Source organism: Pinus tabuliformis, chromosome 7 (genome assembly GCF_031772625.1).
Source record: "Pinus tabuliformis cultivar Carrire ecotype Pingquan chromosome 7, CPIR1, whole genome shotgun sequence".
NCBI classification, from domain to species: domain Eukaryota; kingdom Viridiplantae; phylum Streptophyta; class Pinopsida; order Pinales; family Pinaceae; genus Pinus; species Pinus tabuliformis.
In genome coordinates this window covers 1,883,796,557-1,883,822,629 of record NC_142293.1, presented here as the reverse complement: position 1 = coordinate 1,883,822,629, position 26,073 = coordinate 1,883,796,557, and the positions used below count along the sequence as shown (strand labels likewise).

The 26,073-nt window shown below is 36.3% G+C and overlaps 1 long non-coding RNA gene across 1 annotated transcript in view; it reads right to left on the bottom strand.

The window, feature by feature from the left end:
• The window catches only part of LOC149256000 (uncharacterized), a 34,993-nt gene extending 9,237 nt beyond the window's left edge, over positions 1–25,756 (bottom strand). The window contains exons 1-2 of the long non-coding RNA XR_016266437.1: positions 25,530–25,756; positions 25,055–25,255 (exon numbers count right to left, since the gene is read on the bottom strand). This is a non-coding gene — a long non-coding RNA (uncharacterized LOC149256000). The remainder of the gene's footprint in view (positions 1–25,054; positions 25,256–25,529) is intronic.
• Positions 25,757–26,073: the final 317 nt, after the last annotated feature.

The window sequence follows — 26,073 nt, the reverse complement described above, 5'->3', positions numbered from 1 at the left end:
TTTCTTCAAGAAACTAACAACCATCATCTTGGTATAATCATATATCATTAACATGAAATATAATTCACCATTCAATCCTTTAGTCTTCATTGGTCCACATAGATCAATATGTATTAATTCCAATGGTTGTGATGTGAAGTGTTCTTTTGTCTTGAATTTGACCTTTTTCTACTTTCCATTCTGACAATGTTCACATGCAATGTTGGATGGTTTTGAAATTAATGGGATCTCTTTACAACCTTTTTACTAATTCTAACAACGTTTTCAAAGTTTATATGTCCCATTCACCTATGCCATAAACAACTCTAATATTATTTTTCCAATGAACATCCTTTAACAACCTCATCCAAGGTGTATATGTCATTTGGAGCTCTACTTGCAACAACTGCAAGTTGATTAGATTTTTCTTTTCTTATTTCACATTTCTTTGAGTCTAATAACAATGTGTGTCCTTGATCACACATTTCACCTACACTTAGAAAACTGTTATTGATATTTTCAAGAAGAAACATATATTTTTCTATAGCATCCTTGCTTCCAAGCTTGATAGTACATGTTCCTATGACATTTGAAGTCCGTCATTTCCAAAGGAAATGGTTCCATATTTTCCTTCATTTAAAGATATTCCTATCTCCAATCATATGTGTAGAACAACCACTATTGACATATCAAACATTCTTTTAATTTGAGCCTTTAAGGCAAGAGCACACCTTTTAGTTTTCTTCTTCTATACTTGTTCATTCCAATTATGTTGTGATTCCCTTGAGGGGATCATAAACCTTCAATCCCTAGCCAAATGTCCAAAGTTGTTGCATTTATACCATTCTAAATTTCTTAAATGATCAAATTTGTTGTAATTTTGCCAAATTTTTTCTTGCAGATTTTTGGAATAGACATTCCTAAAATTTCTTCCAAAGTTGCTTTCATAAGTACAACAATATATAGCTTTATGCCCCAACTTTCTACATGAATAAAAAAATCCATAAAACATGGGTTGATACCTAGGAGGAAACCTTCTTCTTGGAATAGTTTCCAAAGAGCCTTCTTGTATATCTTCAATCTTTGATTCGGTTGGGAATCATCCTTGCTTGGTAGATCCTTTAACTTTTTCAGCATAGGTTTTCTATGCATTTTACCTTTCGATCATAAATGAGTTTGAACCATTTTAAAGGATTTCTTTGTAGCCTAGACCAGTCTTGTCAGTGTATTACCTTTGGTTGCTGATGAGCTCATCCAAAGTTTTAGAACTGTTAGCAAAATATTGCAGAACATTTCTCCTTCTTACTTCCTTTCGAAGAGATACTATTTGGGCTTGTAGTTCTTCCCTTACCTCATTTCTTTATTTTAACTTGTTCCTGAGTGATTCTTAAATTATTTTGGATTATTCTAACTTTACTTTGAGGTTGATGATTTCTTCTTCATTTCTTTTGTTGATATTCTTTACCTCATTTAATTCAACTTCCAGAGAATTAACATTTTCCTTTTATGCTTTGAGTTCTTTTATAACTCTGACAACTTTGTTTTGAAATTTAATTTAAGTCATTTATTCTTTTTCATCTTCTTATTTTTCAGATGCATCCATCCTATTATCCTTAGCCAAAAATACTACTCTTTTTGTGTTTTCTTCATAACTGTCACTTTCTTCTTCAGATGGGGGACTATCTACCTTGGAGAGGAATTTTTTCTTAAACCCTTTCTTCTTACCTTGGTTGTTGAAGTTTCTTTGACCCTTCTTTCCTTTCGTAAATTCTTTATTCTTATGAGGGAACTTAGCAGCAAATTTACCTATTTCACCACAATCAAAACATATTAATGGAAGTTTTCCTTTGTACTTATCCATTCCTCTTTTCATCTTCCTTGTAATGTACACAAATTATTCATCTAAAAGTTCTTATTCTTCTTCTTCCTCTTTGCAACAACTAGATCTAGGTTTGGATACATGTTTTCCCTTCCCGATCTTCTTGGATGCTAAGAATGTTGTTTCTATATCAGATGAACCATATTCTTCTTTAATCCTCATTTCATAAGCCATAAGTATCCCATGTAGTTAGTTCATACTCAAGTTGCTTAAATATGATCTATCTTCTAAGCCCAAAACCTTAGGATTAAATCTTGATGGAATAGTTATGAGGACTTTTCGAACAATGACCTTTTTTTCAACTAGTTCTCCTAATCCTTCCAAGGAATTTGTTATTTAATCTACACATTGAAAGTAAGCTGCAATGTTCTCATCTTATTTCATCCTTAGTTTTTCAAATTGAGCTCTATTAATTTGAAGTTTTTCTTTTTTGACCTTTGAATCTCCTGCATATATATTTTGAAGCTTGTCCAATAGCTCCTTAACTATTTTACAACCCAATATCTTAAAAATAGACAGATTGAGTGAGTCCACTTATAACAAGATCCTTTTCTCTAGCATCATTTATGATATTTTTCTTACCTTGTTCATTTGTTTTTCTTTATGACCCTTGTCGCCAATTTCCCAAACTTCATATCCTTGTGAAAGTAAATGATCCTACATCCTTCTACTCCAAAGTGCATAGTTATCTCCATTAAATAGAGGAACTCTATTCTTGGTGTACTCCGTGATCTACTTCAAGTTGTTAAACTACTACTGAAGGAACCAAGCTATGGTACCAATTGTTGGAAATATTGAGAGGGGGTTGAATCAATATTTCTTAGGAATTAACACTTTATTAATCATTTTCAAAGAAATAGTTAATATTCAATTATTATTATTATTGTTCACTAAGAGCAGTAAATAACAATGCAAAAATAGAGACAACAGGCACAAGATTTTTAGGTGGAAAACACCCTCCAGGTAAAAGACCACTAAATGATTTTCTAATAAGTTCTTTAATCTTCAACCCCAACTAAAAAGAAATATACAACTTCCTAGAACTCTAAAAAAAATTCTTCTTCAGCTCCCGCTGGAAGGACGTCCTAATGCCCTAGTTTTATCAAAAATCAGCTAAAAGGATGCCCTAACACCACCCTACAAACCCGAAGTGTTTACAAGCCCCAACCCAAAGGTGACTTCATTCACCTACCTAGCACCACCCTACTACCCTATAAAGACAAAATAAAATGAAAGATGTGCACTCTCGTACTATGGACAATGGTCCACTTACAATGATAAACAATGATTTGTTTCGATTGATCAAAAATTATAGAATTAGCTACCCTTGACTCAACTGCAATACAAACACTTATCCCAAACAATTTTTCCTTCTTCAACTCTAGGAAACAACTTAGACTCTTTACAAATTTTGGGCTTCCAAATTAGGGACCATGACACAATTACAATAATTACAATGATGTACAATAATTTACTCAATTCATGAACATAACTTGAAGACAATTCTTTACAATCCAATGGGATATTGTTGTAGTACTTTTGTTTGACTCCAATGCTTCACTACTTGTGCTTCTAAATCCATGGGTCCATTGCTTATTTCTTGTTCTTATGATGCTTTATGTGATCGTAATTATGTACTGCATTGATGTATAAGTCTTATTTTCTAAAGAATGTTTTCACCTATAGTTACAATATGCCCAAGACGAATCCCAATACCAAATAAAAAAAATAAGCCCTTAATCAAACACTTACCTATGCCTGTAGTAAAAGGCTTAGTGCAATATTATTTTTATAACAACAAATATCATATAATTGAATTAATTGCAACAATAAAAGAGTACAATAATGCTCACCTAGAACTTACTTATTGCCACAAAGATAGAGTTCAAGATTGATCTAGACTTCTATTCGATCCTAGAATTTCTGAAACTTTTATTGTCTTTTCAAAACACTACGCTAGACAAGCACCAAGACTTTATACAGTCCCTAAATTGAACTCATCAACTGTCCTAAAACTAAATCTAAAGGACTTCTAACCTGTACCCTATCAAAAGACCTAAATGCTACATCCAACCTCCACATACATGTTAACTCTATGAAAATTAAGTTTGTTGTTGTACACTTTGTGTCCTAGAGAGGTCATCTCTCACTTGAATGCATTAATTTTAAGATTATGAGACACAAATAGCCCCAAGACTTAAGGAAAAACCTTAAAATACTTAAGAAATGAACCTAGGACTATGATACAAGGTTTAAAAGCTATAGATGAGTAATAGATTTTAAATTTGGACATCATAAGCCCAAAAGAAATACAAAATAGATCTAAATGATTTTGCTCCTAATGAGTCATAAGAAAAATAAATGGAGGAAATTCTATACCTCGTTCTTCTTGTAGCACTATGAGCAAACTTCAACGAAAATAATCCTTTGGAACTTTAGTGATTTAAAATATTAGAGAACTTGACAACGAATCCTAACCCTCGTTGAAAATGTCTGCATCAACCTCAAGGAATATGAATTGAGTTCAAGCCTTTTCTTTGCTATTATGAGATTAATGATGCTTCATATTCAATCTATGTGTAATGTGACATGTCCTTTGTTCTTGATGCCCTAACCCATAGGGGATAAATACATGGTTTCTTCATGAAATGAACTAAGTTGCAAAGGAAATATTTGTAACCATTCACTGACCGAAATACAAATATGAAACAAATCCTTTCGTTGATCTATTTTTCTCTTCCTGCAATAGGATAGAATGAACCAAACAACATAAACTTCACAAAACATAACTCTCTCGTCTGATCTTACATATCACCACAGTGCTGAAAGTATCTCTGAGATTAAAACAGTCAAAAGGTCATCGCCTTTTTTTTCACTCACACAAAGGTGGATAATAGATCTCTATATATAGACATAATTTTGAGTTGTGATGGGTTTCAAAGATAGAACTTTGAAGGATAGGAGGGCTAGCCATTAGAGTATATTAGGATTAAAACACTTTTTAAGTTTATTTAACTAATTTTTATATTATCTCATGCAAAAAGGTCATTAGCTTATTTAATGGATGAATGATTATTTTAATAATTTACCAATATAATATAATTTTTTTAATATTGATTAAATAATAATAAATAACCATTAAGACCCTTATTTAATATTGTGTTAGATATTTTTATTAGAAATATTTTCAATTCCACTAGAAATTTTAAATCAATGATTGACTTAGTGCATATGGTCCTACCAAGGTTGTGAAGTCCATGATTGAGTTATTACCTTTGGTTCTTGTAGATATTCAACTTATACACAATGAGATTGTGGTGATTATCACTATCATATATTGACAACCGTAGGTGAATAAATGATAAGGTGTCATGTCACTACTCCTTAGGGTTTTAACCCACAAAATTGTGTCTTCAACTTAAAAACAAATAACTTTCAAACTGTAAAGAACTGGGTGGGGTACCACATATCATTGAAAAAATATATTCAAGGAGAATCTAACTAGATGGATTAGGAGATAGGAAACCATGAATTTCCATGCAAAATTTACCAACAAAGGTCAGGGTAGCTCCTGGTGCTGCTTGAGTTGACTTCAATGACAACCACCTATCAACAATGGAATACCTGGGCTAAAATCTGGAAGTCTATCAATAAGAATAGGATCACATGGTTCGAATTTTTAAAGAGATTAACATGAAGTTTTATTGTAAATATTGTAATTTGGTGGGTAAGGCTCCATCCAAATAAAAAGTTTAGAATAATGACTTCTGCGATATATTCTAAATTTTATGGAAATGCATTATTAGATGAGCAACTCATTATTGACCTATTCATGAAACAAAATTTAGATGATATCCGCTAACTTCCTAGATTCTTTTGCACAATGAAATATTTTTTTTATCATATGGTAGACCCTAACAATAATTCATACGTCATGAACTATTTAGCAGGAATTCCTGGTAAAATTTTAGAACTAATTCGAGAAAAATATCCAAAATAGATAACAAAAATGGACGAGTCTTCTATAGAATAAATGAAGTAACTAAATTTTAAATCAATCCAAAAATATTATATGTAGCACAAAATTGAAAAATGATTTCGAAAGCAATTTGGCTTTGACAATCAATCTTGTGATATTTATGTTGAAACTTTCCATTTTGGCTGAAACCTAAACATCGAAATCCAAAAAACAATGTGATAAACATTATTCTCTCAAAATATGTCACTATTCCTATTCACAACAAAAATACCATAATGATAAGAATTCTAGATCATTCTATAATCCTCCTCCTCAATGAAAAAATTATTTGAGTAAAAGAAAATCTCCTACTAAGAAAATTGATTACTATATATGTCATAAGCGTAACCATTGGGCTAATCAATGTCCTCTGTGAGGTAACACTCAACATTAACATAAACCTCTTGACATAATTACACATGTTTATGGTCTTACCACATGGAATCCAATGCTATCTCATCTTTTATATGGTGAGTATTTTAGTATCACAAAGTCTTTCGATTCTGATTCTAATCATGATTCATCTCCCACCTCTCCTCATTTTCATTCTTCATTTGTAAATAAACTTAACTTACAACCTTCTAGTGATTCAACCACTGGTTCATATTATTAGAGATAATATTGACACTTTATCCCTTCCTTATTTAAAAATTCCTTGCTTTGATCCTTCTCCAATTCAATTTTTGTGACGAATCATAACACTTTAGGAAATAGTTGCTAATTTAACTACTGGTGATTCTAGATTTCAATGTAAATTGGAAGCCCAATTGAATTCTATTCAAGATCAATATTATTCCCTTACATAGCCAAGCCTAGTGATTTTGGAATACTACTTTCCAAAATAACTAAAATAAACTAAATTTATTAACAAACCTAAGCCTACCCATAGAAAGGAAGAGCTGATGTATTGACACGAAAGAAAAATATTTGGAAAGAAACATCTTGTTGCTATCTCAGATGATTCTTATTCATCTATTGATACTTATTATAACATAGAAAAGTAGATTTGAAGAGAAAGAGGGAGAAATGAAACATAAGAGAAAGTTGATAAGGGATATATTGGTGTAATTAAATTAAGATGACAATGAACTAGTATTTGTTCCAATGGAAAAATCATAATTTTATTAATGAAAACAAAATTACATTTTGCAAATGCTAAAATGCATTACATCAGGCAGTCTAAAGACTACTGGTCGAAGGTTCATGAAAAACAAACTAATGTACAAATATGTAGACTAATGTACATGAAGGGGAGAGTCATGTTTTTCTCCCCTTCTTCTTTTCAACCTTGCGCCACTCCCCTTGAGTCAGCATCGAAGATACGAGTGCAAGTGAGTTGAACGCATCAGGTTGGATATTGTCCTTATCTGAATTTGAATTGTCTGGTGTATGTAGTCGTTTTTCTCCACTGGAGTCCTTTGCCTCATGCATCTTTTCTGGCTGTGATTCCATAGGATCTTGTGGAGTTTTCTCGTGTGCTTCTAGTTCTTTGTCTGCCTTGTTATTCTCATTGGGTATGGGGTCTTCCATAGCCACTTCCTCCTCCTCATTAGAGTCGTGGGGGGAAAATTACCAACCCTTGGGTTGTTTCCCTGTTTTATTTTTTCTTCGTGTCTCCTTTTTGGCTTCCGGGCATGTGTTTTGTAGATGTCCTATTTGCCTACAAATTCTGCATCTAAATGTTGTGTTTTCATAGTCCAGTATCTGTGTCCATCTCTGTTGTTGGTGTTTCAACATCATGTGATCTGGTAGTCCTTTGCTGAGATCTACTTCCACACAAATACAAGTGAAAGTATATAATCTCTCCTCCAATATTTATGTGTCCATTTTGATATATCGCCCAATGGATTTTGCAATACTAGCCAGGAACTGTTGATCCCAAAAATGTAATGGTAGATTATGCAGCCGAACCCAAACTAGCATCCTTGAAACAACCATATTATTAGCATCAAAATCTGAAAACCAAGGTGTGATGAAGAAGCTTGTGGATCCCCAGAGCCATGATCTTTCCTGAAGTATAATGTCCCTTGCCTTAGCTGAATGGAATCTGACAATGAAAACCCTTTTGAGCATAAGTGTATTTCCCAGTGTACAATCTAGTTTGTGAAAATATAATGGAAAAACTCAGTAGGTTTTGGCCAAAAACAGTTGAATCGACTGATTATGGATTGTGATTCAAAAGTATTACAATGGATATCTGTTTCTGGTATATCTATGTTTAATTCTAGAATGTCATTCAATTGTTCCACAATATATGGACTGGGTTCAGTTCCAGCTTGCTTTACTGTTGTTGTAGGTGTGTTTTTTCCTTGTAGGATATTCTTGAAAGAAATTCCTCCATTTTTGTGCTTCTATTGTGTTTCATTGTTTTTTGTTGTACTACTTCCAATTCCTCCTCCTGAATGTTTTGTTTTACTAGAGGCCGCAACTCCACCTCGCAGCCTCAGGTTGAGTGTTATGGTGGACACTGACATAATGTTGTAGTCCTTCAGGAGTCTAGAGTCCTGTAGTGCTCTGCCCCCAAATATCAAAAGTTGAAATCCGACAGGATATCCAATATGTTGGGAGATGAGATGCTTCAGATGTAATACATTATCAGTTGCGAGAACCCAAAGCAGAAAAGACGACCCCGGAGGGGTTTTAATAATAACTTGAAATCGATGAAAGTTTACCAAATGTGGGGAATCTGTGTCCACCTCAGATTTGCATTGTCGTGCTGCTCCAAGTACTCTGTTTTGCAGAACATTGTGTGGATGCAAGACAGGAGAAAACCCCATGATCACCAGATTCGCCAGGTGCTCTGTTTTAGTCAATGGAGATCGCGTGTATGTGTCATGATCCAGAGGCAGGAGTAGTTTGACTGTTACCTCAGTGTCCAGCAGGCCCAATGCCGCAGAATGTAAACCCCCATCTATAATAGTGTGCAGGCTTGCTTGCATAGAAACCCTTTCCACCATTCCACTACTGGCAGGCCGATGATACAGAGGGTCTGGGAAAATAGGAGGGTTTCTAATTGCATACACTCCAACCATTGTAGATCTGTTGTGGCCGCGCAATAGAAAACTATAATGGAGTGATAGATCCATAGATGCCCACTCTACCTCCACCATCCCACATTGCTCAGGACCATTCTTCCAGAACCACAACTCATTTGCATTGTTGGCTCTTAGCAGGGTGTCTGCCATGGATTCAGTCTCGACATACTTGTGATCCTCATTCCCTTTGGCCTTGATCCTATTCCTTGCCTCCACTCCCACACCGGTGCCTGTGAGTGAAAACCTAACACTCTTGCTCACCATCACCATCCTGCATTTTCTTTTCTCTTCGACAATGAACTAGTTATATTAAAAACAATGTTGAATAAAGAACTAGAAATTAAATTGTTTGGATATTTTGTAAATAAGAATGATTTAATAGGATAAAAAACAATTTCTTTTATTCTAGAGCAAAGTTATAGAATCTCATGAATTTTCCCACAATGCAATGGCCTTGCTGATAGAGTGGTAATAAGTATTGGGATAAAAGTTACTATCTATAATAAATATAATATTGATGCTCAAATTAACACATCTGCAATGAGTTCATGTGCAAGGTTCTTAGCCATTACTAGATACTATTGGTAGAAAATTAATCTGTCATTTACCGATCATTGGTTTTGCTCTAGATTTACTAATCATGGTAAATGATCTGAAGCTAATAGTTAATGTTTAATATTTTCTTAATAAATATTTTTCATTCATTTTAACAAAAGATGAATTCAATATGCATATAAATGGAAGAAAAGTAAGCCTACATCATAAAATAAGTTATGAAAATAGAGTACTTGCTAATATGCGAAATGAAGTTCAACAATCCCTTGAAAAACTATTGAAGTTAAAACAAGATAGCTCATCATGCATAACTACATGTCCTAGAGGAAATTGTTAATATCAACGATGAAACTGGAAAGAACCACACTTTAGACGATCTTGATACCTTTTCGACTAGATAAAAGTACTTTGTAGACCTCCCTCATAAAGAAGGGTATACAAGTAAACCACAAAAGACTTCCAACTTAATGTCCCCTTTAATGTTGGAATATTGTAAAATATATATAGCAAACTTGTTTAAATAAAATTGATAGAGAGAAGCATAATTCCTTGGGATTATCCTACTTTTTATGTAAATAAGCATTCTAAATAGAAACAAGGAAAGCCAAGAATGGTCATAAATTATAGAGATCTGAGTGACACAGTAATTTGTTTATTATGTGAGATGTTTTACTACTAGGTCACATAATAATCTATTGGATAAATAGTAACTTCTTGCATGTTTATTGTTTTAGTTTTGTAACTTTCATTAGCGAGTACTTATTGGATCAAAATACTAACTATTCTAGATTTGTTCTAGTAATTTAAGCATTCTTTGATGTCTTGGATATTAGATATTTGTTTTTTTGACTGTGTATCTTCGTGTTTACTAGCTCATTGCTTCCTAATTCTTATCTATATTTCAATAGTTAGCTTAGATTACTTGCATCTTGCATTTAGATAGTTTTAGTTTATAAATTACATCCTCTTTTTATGATGATCGTCCATATCTCACAACATTCTCAAAACCAAACATGGCTACTAGGCCATAATCTAGTGTAGAAATTTTGAATAATTTAACACATATTCAACAGAGATTATCATGATCATGTACTATTGCGGAATACATACACAATACATAAGCTCCTCTACGTTGATCATCAATATAGCAACATCAATAACAATAAAACATCAAGAGCATTCACACATTAACACAATATGTAACCCGGGGAAAGCATCTCGCTAAAAACCCCACACTATCTGTATATTAATGATTAAGACCATGTAACATTACAAAGTAAAATGCTTATCACAAGCAATCCAGTACCAGCTCCACCTGTTACACACAATACAACTAAGATCTGATCTCCGAATCTATTCCACTGCTTGCCTGCCTCCTCTGCTCAATACCTGCTCAAGAATTGAATGAGAATGGTCTACCAAACTCGTATTTCACCTCCAAAGAATCACTCACAATGTGTAAGACGTGAGCAGAAGCTACAAACTGGGCAAATACATGAGCAAACTCATTGGCATACTCAATCCCTTGATTGTGCAAGATCTGATGCACAACTATAGTCACAACTGATAGCAATCTGATTCTCTAACACCTGTCCCTGCTGAAATGAACATGCACTGACATGCAACTGAGTTAACTGATGTATTCTATAGTTGTATTATGAGTTAATAATTAGTTTAACAGCTCATCATTAGTCTATTTGCAGTTAGACTAACTACAACTAGTTTAACCAAGTCAAACTGAACACAACTCCATCAACTCCACAATCAACTCCACCAAACTCAACTAATTGAGTTCTAACTGAAGTCATGCATGCAACAACTCAACTGACTCATAAGAAAAGCGTACTTCCTTCTGACAGCTGCATGGGCCACATCTGTAGCTCAAACTGAAGTGCTCCAAGAGAATAAGATCAAGTTTATAGTCCAAATATTATTATGAGACAATAATATTTGACTTTTTTATTTTTGACAGCCAGTCTAAAAATAGACTTTGATCACCCACACTGTGGTCACCCACACTTTGGTCACCCACATTGTGATCACTCACACTGTGGTCACCCACACTGTGATCATCCACACTGTGATAAAAAATAGAACTTGCGCCATAATTTTCCTGCGGGCCCACTTAGTGAAGGCGAATCTTTTCACTAAGCTCCATCATCTTGTTGCACTCTCAACACTCCCTCTCGACAAGATATGGATTATCAGCGACCCCTATCCTGCCTCGGTGGTACTCGAATTTGCTCCTGGTGAGAGCCTTCGTCAGAATATCAGCATCCTGATCCTCTGTTGGAATGTATGATAGCAACATGATCCTCTGCTGCACACAATCTTTGATATGATGGTACCTGATGTCAATATGCTTAGATCTATCATGAAATACAGGATTAGCCGAGAGTTTAATGCAACTCTGGTTATCACAGTAAATCACAGTAGGATCCAAATGAGAACCAAACAAACCAACTAGGATCTTCCTCATCCATATAGCCTCGCATGCAGCCAAACTTGCTGCCATATACTCGGCCTCCGTTGAACTGAGTGCCACGGATCTCTGCTTCCTGCTGTACCAAGAAACTGCTATCGATCCAATACTGAAGACCCCTCCTGATGTGCTCTTTCTGTCCGTTGGGCTCCCTGCCCAATCTGCATCCGTGAAGCCACATAGCTTCACCTCATCCTCCTGTCTGTACCACAAACCATATCCCGATGTGCCTCTCAAGTAGCGCAATACATGCTTGCCCACCTTCCAGAAGAGCTTGGTAGGCTTAACCATAGCTTGTGAAAGTTGGTTAACTGCATAGCATATATCAAGTCGTGTATTGACCAAATACATCAGTGACCCCACCAACTGTCGATAAACAGTGGCATCCACTTCTTCTCCCGAAGTGGCATCCTCCTTCCTCCAACCTCTAGGAAGAGGAGTATCAACATGCTTACAGCCATGCATGTTGAACTTCTCCAGTATCTCCCGAACATACTTGCCCTGAGAAACAAACAGTCCACCACTGCGTTGCCATATTTTCAATCCTAGGAAATAGTGAAGGAGGCCCAAGTCCTTCATCTCAAACTCTGTAGCAAGATCCTTCTTACATGACAGTATCAACAGCTCATCACCCGTTAGAATCAAATCATCAACATACAGTACAATGATAAGCAACTTAACCTCCACCACAATATGGTATAGGTTAGGATCCCCCTCGCTCTTGGAGAATCCAAGTCCTGTGAAATAGCTGTCTATCCACGTGTACCAAGCACGTGGTGCTTGCTTCAACCCATACAACGCTCTCTTGAGCCTGCACACATGCGACTCGCTGCTGAAGACCTCAAAGCCTTCGGGTTGCTCAATGTACACCTCCTCCTCAATGACTCCATTGAGGAACGCAGTCTTCACATCCATCTGATGAATGTGCCATCTCATCTGCGATGAGAGAGCAAGAATCGTCTGTATGGAAGAATACCTTGCGACAGGTGCAAAGGCCTCCTCATAATCGATCCCCTCTATATGTGAAAAGCCTCGGGCAACAAATCTTGCCTTGTACTTCTCCACACTCCCGTCAGCTACCTGCTTGACCTTGTAGATCCATCTCGAGCCCACCACTGATTTCCCTTCCGGTCTAGGAACAATCTCCCATGCACTGTTTCTGACAATAGAATCATACTCTTCCACCATGGCGTCTACCCATGCGGGATCCTCCACAGCTTCCTCGAAAGAGGATGGATCAGTCACAACACACTTGCTCATCAGAGCCATGTATCCAGTGTACCGATCAGGTGACTGTCTCTGCCTGCGTTGGGCTATAGGTGGTCCTACAACTTTCTCTGCATCTTGAGCCAGTCGCTCAGCTTCTGTCAAGCGCTTTCGCCCTCTGATGGATGGCGCTGCATGAGTGGTCTCTTCCACTCCATGAACCTCTTCCTGTGGCTGATCCACGTCCTGAAGCTCATCCTTAGGAACTAATAGCTCCTCATTTGCATGCAAGTGTAGCTCCCTCTCAAGCGAACACTTCATGGCTTTCTCCTCCTGAAATTTTATATTCCATCGCACAACAGTTTTACCACTGTCTGGCAAATACACACGATAGTTGTGCGGCGTATCAGTGTACCCCACAAATATCCCAACCTCTGCGGTTGGCTCCAACTTCTTCCTGGCATCCTTCGTCACATGCATGTAAATGTTAGCACCAAACATCCTCAAATGAGAAAGATCAGGCTTCTTACCAGAATAAGTCTCCTCAGGTGTACTCATGCCAAGTATCCTATGAGGAAAACGGTTCTGCACATAAACTGTCGTATTGCATGCTTCCGCCCACAAGTGAAGGGGTAGGCCCTGATCATGAAACATTGCCCGTGCAGCACCCACAATCGTTCTGTTTTTCCGCTCAGCTACCCCGTTCTGCTGTGGGTTATGGGGAGCTATGAGCTCTCTACGAATCCCTTCTGCCTTGCAGAAATCCTTGAACTTGTCCGAGATGTATTCACCACCATTATCGCTCATAAGAGCCTTCACCTTCTTCCCCGACTCCTTCTCGACCAGTGCTTTGAATTCACAGAACTTTGAATATGTCTCGCTCTTCTTCTACATGAAGAAGATCCAGCACTTATGAGAGAAATCATCAACAAAAATCACATAATACCTGTGTTTTGTTGTCGAAGCAACTGAGAAAGGTCCACACACATCTATGTGAATTCTCTCAAGGATCGTTGTGGCGCGACTATCCTTCTCGTGAAAGGTGGATTTCACAAACTTCCCCAAAGTACACCCCTTGCACTGATCTGACTGCGCAAGTGTGCCTTTAGGAAGCCCTGTAGTGATCTGCTATAGTATCTTCAAGGCTCCATGGTGAAGGTGACCCAATCTCCTATGCCACAACTCGCCATCATCCCGGCTCACCAATCCTTCTACCTTTCCCACCATTGCTGCGCATCCATCTACATGCAACTGATAAAGGTTCCTCACTCGAACCCCTATCTTCCGGGTCTCACCAGTTGTCTTGCTGCGCAGGAAAGCCTTTCCCTCGCTGAAAACAACATCATACCCCTTGTCTTCTAACATCGCCACTGAGATGAGATTCTTCATCAATCTTGGAACATGCATGACTTCCTTCAATACGAAGGGTTTACCAGACTCCCTCTCAAAGGAAATGGTACCGATACCGGTCGCACTGTATCTACCATCATCGCCCATCTCGATGTGCACTCCAAGATCTTTGTCCTCCAGATCAGAGAACAAATCTCTATCTCCCGTCATGTGAAAAGACGCACCACTGTCCAAGAACCACACTGATCCCATCACACTTGAAACCAAGCATGCGATCAATGAAAAATCAAGCTCAAACTGTGAGGCTAGAGCCTCTCCTGGTGAAGATCCAGCAGCCTGCTTGATCTTCTTCTTCTGCGGACAATTAGTGGCATAGTGTCCATGCTGGTGACAGTGAAAACACTTCACCTTGGACATATCCTGCTTCTTGCCTTTCGCACCAGACTGAGAAGCTTTCTTGCTCTTCCCTTTCTTTGCTTTGGCAGCCAAAGCACAATTCTCTTCATCAGATACCTTTGATGAAGATCCATTCTCACCTTTATTATTTCTGAGTTTATACTTGAGCGCCAGGTTGCTCTTGCTTTGGAATAACATTTGCAATCCATTGAAAAACATTTCAACAACACTGCTGCAAATTCGATTTCCACCAGCTCAAACTCAACTGCTTCCAATCTAAGATTCGTGAGAACACAATATTTCTCGTACAGAGATTGACTGTATGGGCATTCACCGGATATCTCACCTTCCAAAGGAAGGATGAATCCAGAGGCTACCTGGCCCGATTATAGACTCTTCCTGAAGAAATAGAATGTAAACACTTCCTGAATAGTAGATCTGATGATCAACAGCTCTGATACCATGTAGAAATTTTGAATAATTTAACACATATTCAACAGAGATTATCTTGATCATGTACTATTGCAGAATACATATAAAATACATAATCTCCTCTACGTTGATCATCAATATAGCAGCATCAATAACAATAAAACATCAAGAGCATTCACACATTAACACAATATGTAACCCGGGGAAAGCATCTCGCTAAAAACCCCACACTATCTGTATATTAATGATTGAGACCATGTAACATTACAAAGTACAATGCTTATCACAAGCAATCCAGTACCAGCTCCACCTGTTACACACAATACAGCTAAGATCGGATCTCCAAATCTATTCCACTACTTGCCTGCCTCCTCTGCTCAATACCTGCTCAAGAATTGAATGAGAATGGTCTACCAAACTCGTATTTCACCTCCAAAGAATCACTCACAATTTGTAAGACGTGAGCAGAAGCTACAAACTGGGAAAATACATGAGCAAACTCATTGGCATACTCAATCCCTTGATTGTGCAAGATCTGATGCACAACTATAGTCACAACTGATAGGAATATGATTCTCTAACACCTATCCCTGCTGAACTGAACATGCAATGACATGCAACTGAGTTAACTGATGTATTCTATAGTTGTATTATGAGTTAATAATTAGTTTAACAACTCATCATTAGTCTATTTGCAGTTAGACTAACTACAACTAGTTTAACCAAGTCAAACTGAACACAACTCCATCAACTCCACAATAAACTCCACCAAACTCAACTGATTGAGTTCTAACTGAAGTCATGCATGCAACAACTCAACTGACTCATAAGAAAAGCGTACTTCCTTCTGACAGCTGCATGGGCCACATCTGTAGCTCAAACTAAAGTGCTCCAAGAGAATAAGATCAAGTTTATAGTCCAAATATTATTATGAGACAATAATATTTGACTTTTCTATTTTTGACAGCTAGTCTAAAAATAGACTTTGATCACCCACACTGTGGTCACCCACACTTTGGTCACCCACATTGTGATCACTCACACTATGATCACTCACACTGTGGTCACCCACACTGTGATAATCCACACTGTGATAAAAAATAGAACTTGCGCCATAATTTGCCTGCGGGCCCAATTAGTGAAGGCTACTCTTTTCACTAAGCTCCATCATCTTGTTGCACTCTCAACATCTAGATGGGTCTCTTACCCTAAATGCTGTAAGGTGTAATTGAGACCTTATATTATGTAGAACCCCTTAATAATTGTTTCTAGGTCATTCATCCCAGTCGATAATTAAATTGGTGCTAGGAGGGACTCAAAGTGCATGGATGGTAGAATACTTTATTCTCAACACACAAGCACTTATGGAAAATAAAACCTTGCCCAACATCCCCCACACCCTTCTTACCAACTCTGAGTATACTGAGAGAGAAACCGCATATGAAGATGTTTTATCTAAATTAAAAAATGTAGAACTTCCCCAAGGAGCTTTATACTCTATCTCTTCTATAGAAGTAAATTCCCCAAGCATAATACTTGAGCTAACATTAAACAAATTATAAGACTTCCTTTATCTCCCCATCTCCCTAGAAAGAAGGTCACTAGAAGATCGGTCACAAAAGACAAAGTCCTAGTTTACATCAAAGTTTTCATTAAGCACATTCTTGAAGGTATCTTTGGTGTTTTTTTCTAATATTATCACTACTTCTATTTCTCCTCCCTCTACTCATGCACTATATGATATCGAAGATGAAAAATATCACATTAACCATCCCTATTCTTCCTCAGAGTTAGAAGGTGGGAGAAGGAATGCATACCAATTATAATGGTAGGTCAACCTCAACCTAGATGGGTGTAATAGGGATCCCTTAACATTGTAAGCATGCTTCATAACCTTCCTAAAATGCTAGAAATGATTTTTCCCAAATTTGATCGTGAGAAGGCGACACCAACAAAAGACCACATAATTTTTTATCTAGATTTATGATTGATAAATGTGCAACATGAAGATGTGTTCTATAGGATCTTGTTGGTGCAATTATATGGTTAATATATTGCAATCATGAATATGTCAATATGGTTTCATAATCAATAGAGTTGATGCACTATATGTGCCAATAACAGATAAGTTCCTATGTCTGATGAGTATAGCCTAGATAAGAAGCACTCAAAACCAATACTCCATTTTACAATTTTCAATCTAACTTCCTCACACAGCTTAAAGATTAAAAATCAAAACTCATAAATAGAATCTCAACAAGCATGTGATCTAAAGGTTCTTGCTCAGGTAATGAGTTTGTCCATTTACAGACTCATGAAATAAAATATGGATTCAACTCTGTTTTCCTGTAGCAACTGGTTTCAATCACTGAACTAAAATCAACTCACTGCACTCAAATATCAAGCAAAGCAATCATTCCTAATTTAACTAGTTATGAAAGAAGCTATGCATTCTTATACATGAAATGTTAGGTATAACATGAGTCTTCACTTAACAACACATGCAAGTGAATGATAAGATCTCTTATCTTAAATTTTCTCTTTCTTCAAAATAGAAAAAAACAATTAGACATAAAACTTGAGAAATAAAGTTTTCATTCACAAAAATAATGAATCCTTACTCAGAAACTAACAACTCCAAAATTATAATAGACTTATATCACACACTCTCAAACAAATTACTAGAATAGAACATAACTGAAATCACATCAAATGTTTTGAAATCAAATCATAACACTGAGTCACTCTTCACACACAAACCAAGCTATATTCACAATAATTACAATAAAAGCTTACCTTGATGGCTTCAGTGGGGCCTTGCCGAGCTAACAAGGAAAAAAGAGAGAACTATAGAAATAAAAACTCCATTAACACAACAGACTTATCAATTGCTGCTCATACCATTGATTTTAGAAAAGGTTTACAAATCTATTTTCTTAGTTAAATCTCCAACATAACAATTGTTGGGTGTGTGTTATATTCTTTCTACAACTACCTGAAGCACGCGGGGGGGTAACCCTCCTTGTACGTCGCACTGGGCGCAGCAAGGGGACAGTAGCCCCCCTGCATAGGGTTTAGGGCAACACCTGGGGAGCATTTTTTTGGACCCTATATTAGGTGGGTAGACCTATCTATGGTTTTGTGCATGGATTTCGCACATGGTTTTGGGCATGATGGTTTTCTGTCCATGGTATTTTTGTAGATTAGGTCAAGGGAGCTACAATTATGTTCTAATACAGGGTTAATGGATTGTGGTTTATGGATGCTTCGACATGTATATATATGTATTGTAACATTGAAAGGAATATAATGAAAAATCAATCTGGTAGTCCTGGTTTTTAGATCCAGGGAAAATACCTGTGTATATCTGTTTTATGTTTTATGCTTTCGTCATTGATTTTTTTCTGTCTTTTAGAATTTGTATGCAGTTAATTTCTGTATGGGGTTAAAACCTACATTTGGTATTAGAGTTATTTTGGCTTCAAGGGCACACCTTTGCTACTGAGGGGTTTTTCTCAGGCCTATGGTAGACCCTGTTTAGTGGGAGATTTGTGGTATCGATTCTTGTGGTGAAAGAATATGGTGAGCAGTGGAAAGATAGAGATTGAGAAATTTAATGGTCAGAGTTTTGAGTTGTGGAAACTTAAGATGGAGGATCTGATGGTGGATAAAGATTAGTGGATCGCGGTAGATCTGGGTACTAAACCAACGACAATGTTAGTTGAAGACAGGGTGAAGTTAGATCAGAAGGAAATGAGCATAATAAGATTATGTGTCTCAGATTTAGTATTTCTGAATGTATCAGGGGAAGCTTCAACGAAGGCTTTATGGGACAAGTTAGGGACATTGTACTAATCTAAGTCTTTGGTGAAAAACTCTTCCTACAAAAAAAGCTGTATAATTTGAGGATGAAATATGGAGACTCAGTGATAGAGCATTTGAACGCCTTTAATATTGCGGTAAGCTAGTTATTATATATTGATATTAAAATTTTTGATGAAGATAAGTGCATCAGTTTGTTGTTTTCTCTACCAGATTCGTGGGATAGTTTGGCTGTTGCAATAGGTAGAAATGCAACTACCTTGCAGTTTGATGAAATAGTCTCATCCTTGTTGTCGGAGGAGATGAGACGGAAAAATATGGAGGGCCAAAATGGTGATGCCTTGTTTGTATGAAGATGGTCCCAGAACAGAAACAAAAATAAGTCCTCGAGTGGGAGATCTAAATCTAGAGGGCGATCTAAATCTGAAGGAAAATCTCGTTGGAGGATAAGACTCCACAAGAGGTATGGAATGGTACGAAACGTTCTCTTTCACATTTGAGGGTATTTGGATGTGATGCATACATACATTCCAAAGGATAAAATAGCAAAGTTGGATAGTAAATCTGAAAGGTGCATCATTATCTGCTATAAGGATGGTTTAAAAGGTTATAAGCTTTGGAACCTAGAAAAAAGGATGGTTGTGTACCACCAAGATGTGGTGTTTAGAGAGGTGAAAGATGTTATTAAACATGAAGTCCTACTAAAGGAACCTAAGAAGATAGAGTTTGATCTAAAAGAGGAAGAATCTGACTCTACAACATAAGAGGAATTAGAAGATGAAGAGCCACAAACACCAGCCATGAGAAGATCAGTTCGAGAAAGAAGGAAACCAGAAAAATATAGTTCATCTGCTTTCTTTTCAAAATTTTCTCTATCTATTACTGATGATGATCCAAAAACTGTGAGGGAAGAAGTAGATTCAGAGGATGGAAAAATCTTGAAAGAGGCCATGGTTGATGAAATGGCATATTTGCAAAAAAATGAGGCTTGTGATTTGGTGGAGTTTTTGGCTAGAAGGAAACCCATTGGTAGCAAATGGGTGTTTAAGAAGAAGATGAATGAAGAAGGCAAGGTGGAGAAAAACAATTCTCGGTTGGTAGAACAAGGTTATTCCTAGGTGCCGAGAATTGATTTTGGTGATATTTTTTCTCTTGTTGCCAACATAGATTCTATTAGATTACTTTTATCCATTGCTGTTTCTTTTGATTTTGAGGTAGAATAGATGGATGTGAAGACAACATTTCTTCACGGGGATCTGGAAGAAGAGATCTACATGAAGCAACCTGAAGGCTTTGTGGTGAAGGGTAAGAAAGAACTGGTATGCAAGTTAAAAAAGTCTTTGTATGGGTTAAAACAATCACCAAGGATGTGGTATCAGAAATTTGATACATTTATACGGGGACTTGGCTTCACCAGAAGCAAAGTAGATCACTGTGTGTATTTTAAATTAATTGGTGATCGTGTTATTTATCTGGTCTGATATGTTACTGGTTGGAAATTACAAAGAAATTATTTAGGATTTGAAAACCCAATTGTCCTCCAAATTCGACATGAAAGATATTGGTGCTGCAAACTATATTTTGGGCATGGAAAATAAACAAGATCGGACAAAGAGGAAGATCTAGTTAAGCCAGAGGAAGTATGTCGAGACAATACTACAAAGGTTTAATAAGCACGATAGTAAAGTGGTGAAGGTTCCTATTCCTTTAGGTGTAAAGTTATCTACTGAACAATGTCCCAAGACATAAGAAGAGGAAGATGACATGTCCCATGTTCTATATGCAAGTGTAGTCGGTAGCCTAATGTATGCAATGGTCTATACTAGACCATGAATTGCACATGCAGTGGGAGTATTGAGTAGGTTTATGTAAAAACTACGGAAGGAGCATTAGACAACAATGAAGTGGGTTTTCAGGTATTTTTGTGGCACTAGTGATTATGGTTTGTGCTACAAAGGAAGACTCATATTGTACAGAATTTTGGACATTCATGGCTTTGTTGATGTAGACTGGGCTGGAGATCTAGATCAGAGAAGATCTACAAGTGGGTATGGGTTTAACCTATTTGGAGGTGAAATTAGTTGGATGAACAAGAGACAATTTGCAATGGTACTTTCAACTACAGAGGCAGAATACATGGCAACCACTCATGCAAGCAAGGAACCAGTTTGGTTGCAGAGATTGTGTTCAAGTATGGGGTTAGTACTACAAGCTATAAGGATAGACTGTGACAACCAAAGTGCAATTTTCTTAGCAAAGAACCCTGTTTATCATTCAAAGACAAAGCACATTGATGTTCAATATCACTTTGTGAGGGATATGGTTGAGGATAAAAAGGTGTTGCTAGTAAAGGTGGACACTTTGAAGAATACTACAGATGCATTGACAAAGTCTGTGAGCACTGATAATTTCTCTTGGTGTAGAGAAACAATGGGTGTTGTAGGGATGGACCAATGACTAAGCTCTCCTGTGGAAAGAAAACAACAAGTGGGATAATGTTGGGTGTGTTTTATATTCTTTCCACGACTACCCCATGCGTGTGGAGGGGGAAGGCCCCCCTTGTATGTTGCACTGAGCGCAACAAGGGGGACAGATGCAGGGGCCAACAGCTCCCTGCATGGGGTCTGGGACAGCGCCCCAGGAATTTTTTTTGGACCCTATATTAGGTGGGCAAACCTACCTATGATTTTGTGCATGGATTTCGCACATGGTTTTGGGCATGATGTTTTCTGTCCATGGTATTTTGTAGATTAGGTCAAGGGAACTACGGTTATGTTTTAATCCAGGGTTAATGGATTGGAGTTTATGGATGCTTCGACATGTATATATGTATTGTAACATTGAGAGGAATATAATGAAAAATCTATCTGGTAGTCCTAGTTTTGGGGTCCAGGGGAAAATCTTTGTGTATATCTGTTTTATGTTTTATGCTCTCGCCATTGTTTATTTTCTGTTTTTTTAGAATTTGTATGTAGGTAATTTGTGTAAGGGGTTAAAAACTACAAAAATACTGTCTAAATCTTTGTATATCACCTATCATCTATGAGCCTTCTCTTATAGAGGAATGACTATTACATACAAAGCTTAAAGATATTGTCAAATCATTGTGTAAATATTACAATCAATCCATTACATCACTTTCCTTCACATATTTGGCTTCATCCTCATGACACAGAATGCATGAGGATGAAGCATATCTTGATTTTCCATAAAAAGATGATGCTTTGACCATTAGTTCCCTTGGTCTCATCAGAAGTAGCTCACTTGAACCATCGAAAGCTAAAAAATTGGGTCTGGTACCGGATGAACACAATCAACACAGGACGAACGCAGGTACCGGATGAGCACAGGTACCAAATGAGCACATGTACTGGATGAATACAAGTACAAGACGAACAAGGTTGGTACCAGATGGATAATATTGGTGCTAGACGAACATGAAATGAGCCTTAAAATCTATTTGAGTCAATCCAAATAATTAGAGAATATAAAGAATCAATTATTCTATTTCTACTAACAAGAAATCATAAAAACCATGCTTTAAATATAAATTACCTCATAGATACACAAGGATGCTAAAAGTTATGTTCTTGAAGAAGATAGGAAAGTGGTGAATAGGTTTGAGGTAAAGTTGGTAAAAAATAGAGGACAATATGGGGTATTAAAGGCATAAAAAAGGAGATCCAACAAATCTTCTCGTACACCTTCAAGAAAAAAATATCCACCTAGCACTACAAGCTACCTACCACTTCCATAACTAGTTAGAATGCCTTGGAGAGGGATTTTCTTAGCAAATTCGGTGACGGAGAATTACCCGCCAATCTTTTAAAAGAGTTGATCGCAATAAGGATGGAAAAGAAAAAAAAGAAGGTTAAGGACTTCAATCAGTGGTTTGCCACATTGTTGGATAATATCTCCACTAAATATCACCCTACTGATCCTTTGGCTATAGAATATTGCACTTCCACCTTGAACCCATCTATATCCATGTTTGTTAAGAGAACATAGAATAATACCTCGCTCCTGAACTTTGAAGAGGCTATTAAAGTTGTAAAGGAAATGCTATACCTGGCTAACAATACATGTAAAGAAGAACCCAAGGTTAGTGAAAAGAAACCTATGATTTTGAATAAGTCGGCATAGAAAGACACTACAAATCTAGAGACTGTACTTAAATTATTCAATAAGCTCTCAAATGAAGTAGTTGACTTGAAGAAAAAATTAGGAGAAAGATCTTTTGGGCACAAACCTTTTTGTTTGTTCTAGAAGAAGGCTAATAACTAGTCTAAACCTGCCAGTAACTCAAATGTGAACCTGAACCTAAATGAATTTGACATGGACAATTTTTGTTCATACCATCAAGATAATCATGCTCTAAAAAACGTGTCAATTATGTATCAATTCCATGGCACTGGTTATCAATCATCTTTTGGAATAACAATCACTATATGATGATTTTGAGTCAAGAAGTAGAAGATGATCCTAATATGGCTAAAGAATCTAATGAAGGTTTGTTAACGCAGGCATTGACATGCCTATGTCAACAAAGAATAAATGACCTAGACCAAGGCTTTTCACACAACTATAGTTGTTTGGAATGGTCATTCTCGACATGCTTAAAGACTCTAATGGCCTTATGCCTTTTCCTTTTGAAAAAGAAAAAAGACAAGGGATCCTACAATTATCCTAAATGCATACAATGACATATATACAATGAGAATGAAACTACTATTTAATCTATACAATTGTACACATATACAAAAGATAATGATGACCAATAATTTCACTCTTTAAACTGAGTCTTTGTTTGTTGCTTAGTCGAGTCTTTAGAATGATTAAAGTTAAACAACAAAATAAGCTTAACTAAGACTAATCTAAGTGTGATCCAATAACAATGAACAAATATCTATCAAATCACAAACAAACAAAAAATGAAACACCTATCCAACTGGAATAAAATGATTTAAATTGGTTCACTTATGTGTGTATGTGAATGATGAAAATATAGATTTAGTCTTATATTAAAGCCATCCAAACTCTTTCACATGAATCAAATGCAAATCATGACCATTGCAATACACTTCAATGAAAATATCAACAAAACAATTGCACAAGACTATCATTATAAATTTTTACAGAAAGATTGAAAAAAAGTTACAAACTTCCATAAAACTTACAGAAAAGCCATAATGAAAAAAACTGAAAATGACTTTTATTCTCTATAGAGAAAATTCATACAAAGTTGAAGCCAATCCTCAAAGTTCACTCATCATGGTTTCCTTACAAATGTTGATCTATCAACTGTTGAGAACATCCCTATTCCTATTCCTCTTGAAAAACTAAGTTTACAAAGAAAAATAAGAATGCAAAGAGAAGTCAAAGTCACTTTCTTGTGGACTAGAAGCCTGCGTTTTGGTTTACATCAATGAATTTTTTATAAGCATAAAAAAGAATTATTTTCCTTCCTTTGAATTTGTTTTTTTAAGATCCAAATCTTCCATTTTTTTTTACACCAAACAAATAACAAGACAAAAACCCATTTTTTTAAAACCAAACATAAAACTAAAATCAAACATTAAAACTGATATAAATCTAATTAAAATAACTAAAATAAAACAATAAATAACAAAATCAAACTATATTGAAAAGATACTAAACATATATAATATATATTTGATTATATTAAAACCTAAATAAATATAAACAAAATAAAAATAAAAACTAAACACAACTATATATAAATCAAATAACATACAAATATGTATATTTAAAATTAAACAAATAAGGAATTAAAACAAATGAAATGTTTTATTTTTAAACTATAATAAAAATAAACAAAAATAAACACATTTTATTAAAAACAATTAAATGGAAAATTAAAATTCTGTAACAAGCCGCACATGTCCAAAATACGGGTTCCAAAGAATTGAGGGGATCTCCCAATCGACGCAACGGATCAAGAAGATTTCTGCGGGGAAACTATTTGGGATCGTTTCCGAAAAAACCCATGTTCCAGATTTTGGAGATTCGTCTTGGTTTGATTAGGATCTGAGATAGAAAATAGTCAATTTTTTGTAACGTCACCACTCTGCAAACGAACTCTGTGAACAGAAAAAACGATTTTGTGTCAAGCAACGCAGCCGATTAGCGATAAATCCACCAAAATCTAATGACACAGGAGGCATACGATCAGATCAATGAGAAGAAAAGATTTTAATTGCCCCTTTTTGGCATTCACAGGTTCTGCAACAGTGTTGGAAACTTGATTGTGGTAAGGTTCTGCAATGCGGCTGTACTGTATTTCTAGGAAACAAATAGCATGAATAAAAATATAATGGCAGAAGATATTATATGGGGAATTGAACTTTATCTTACAATGTTCAAGAATAAGCAAAATGAAGAACTCTACAGTATAGTCACCGAGAAAGAGTTCCCGGAAGCGCTGAAATCTTTGGAGAGGGATAAATGTCAAGGTTCAGATGGTTGGACTATCGAACTCTTCTTTCATTTCTTTCAACTTATAAAGAATGACCCTCTGAGTATGGTTAATGAATCCAGAACAAGGCTTACGATTCCTTGGATTGGGGATTCCTCAGATGCGTCTTTACCAAAATTGGACTCAGTATGTGTTGACAAGGTAAATTACGCCATCCTGATAAATGGACATCCAACAAATTTTTTTCGAGTTGCTAAAGGATTGAGGCAAGGATGCTCACTATCCCCGCTTTTATTCATCCTGGGAATGGACTGCCTAAGCCTGCACATAAAAAGAGCAGTGATGGAGGATCAATTCCGGGCACTGATGATAAACAACAACAACAACATCTCACACAATGTTTTTGTAGATGACATATTGATTTTGGGTATGCTCTGCCCGTTTTTCCTGGTTATGTCTTTTTAATATTCTGAAGAAATTTGC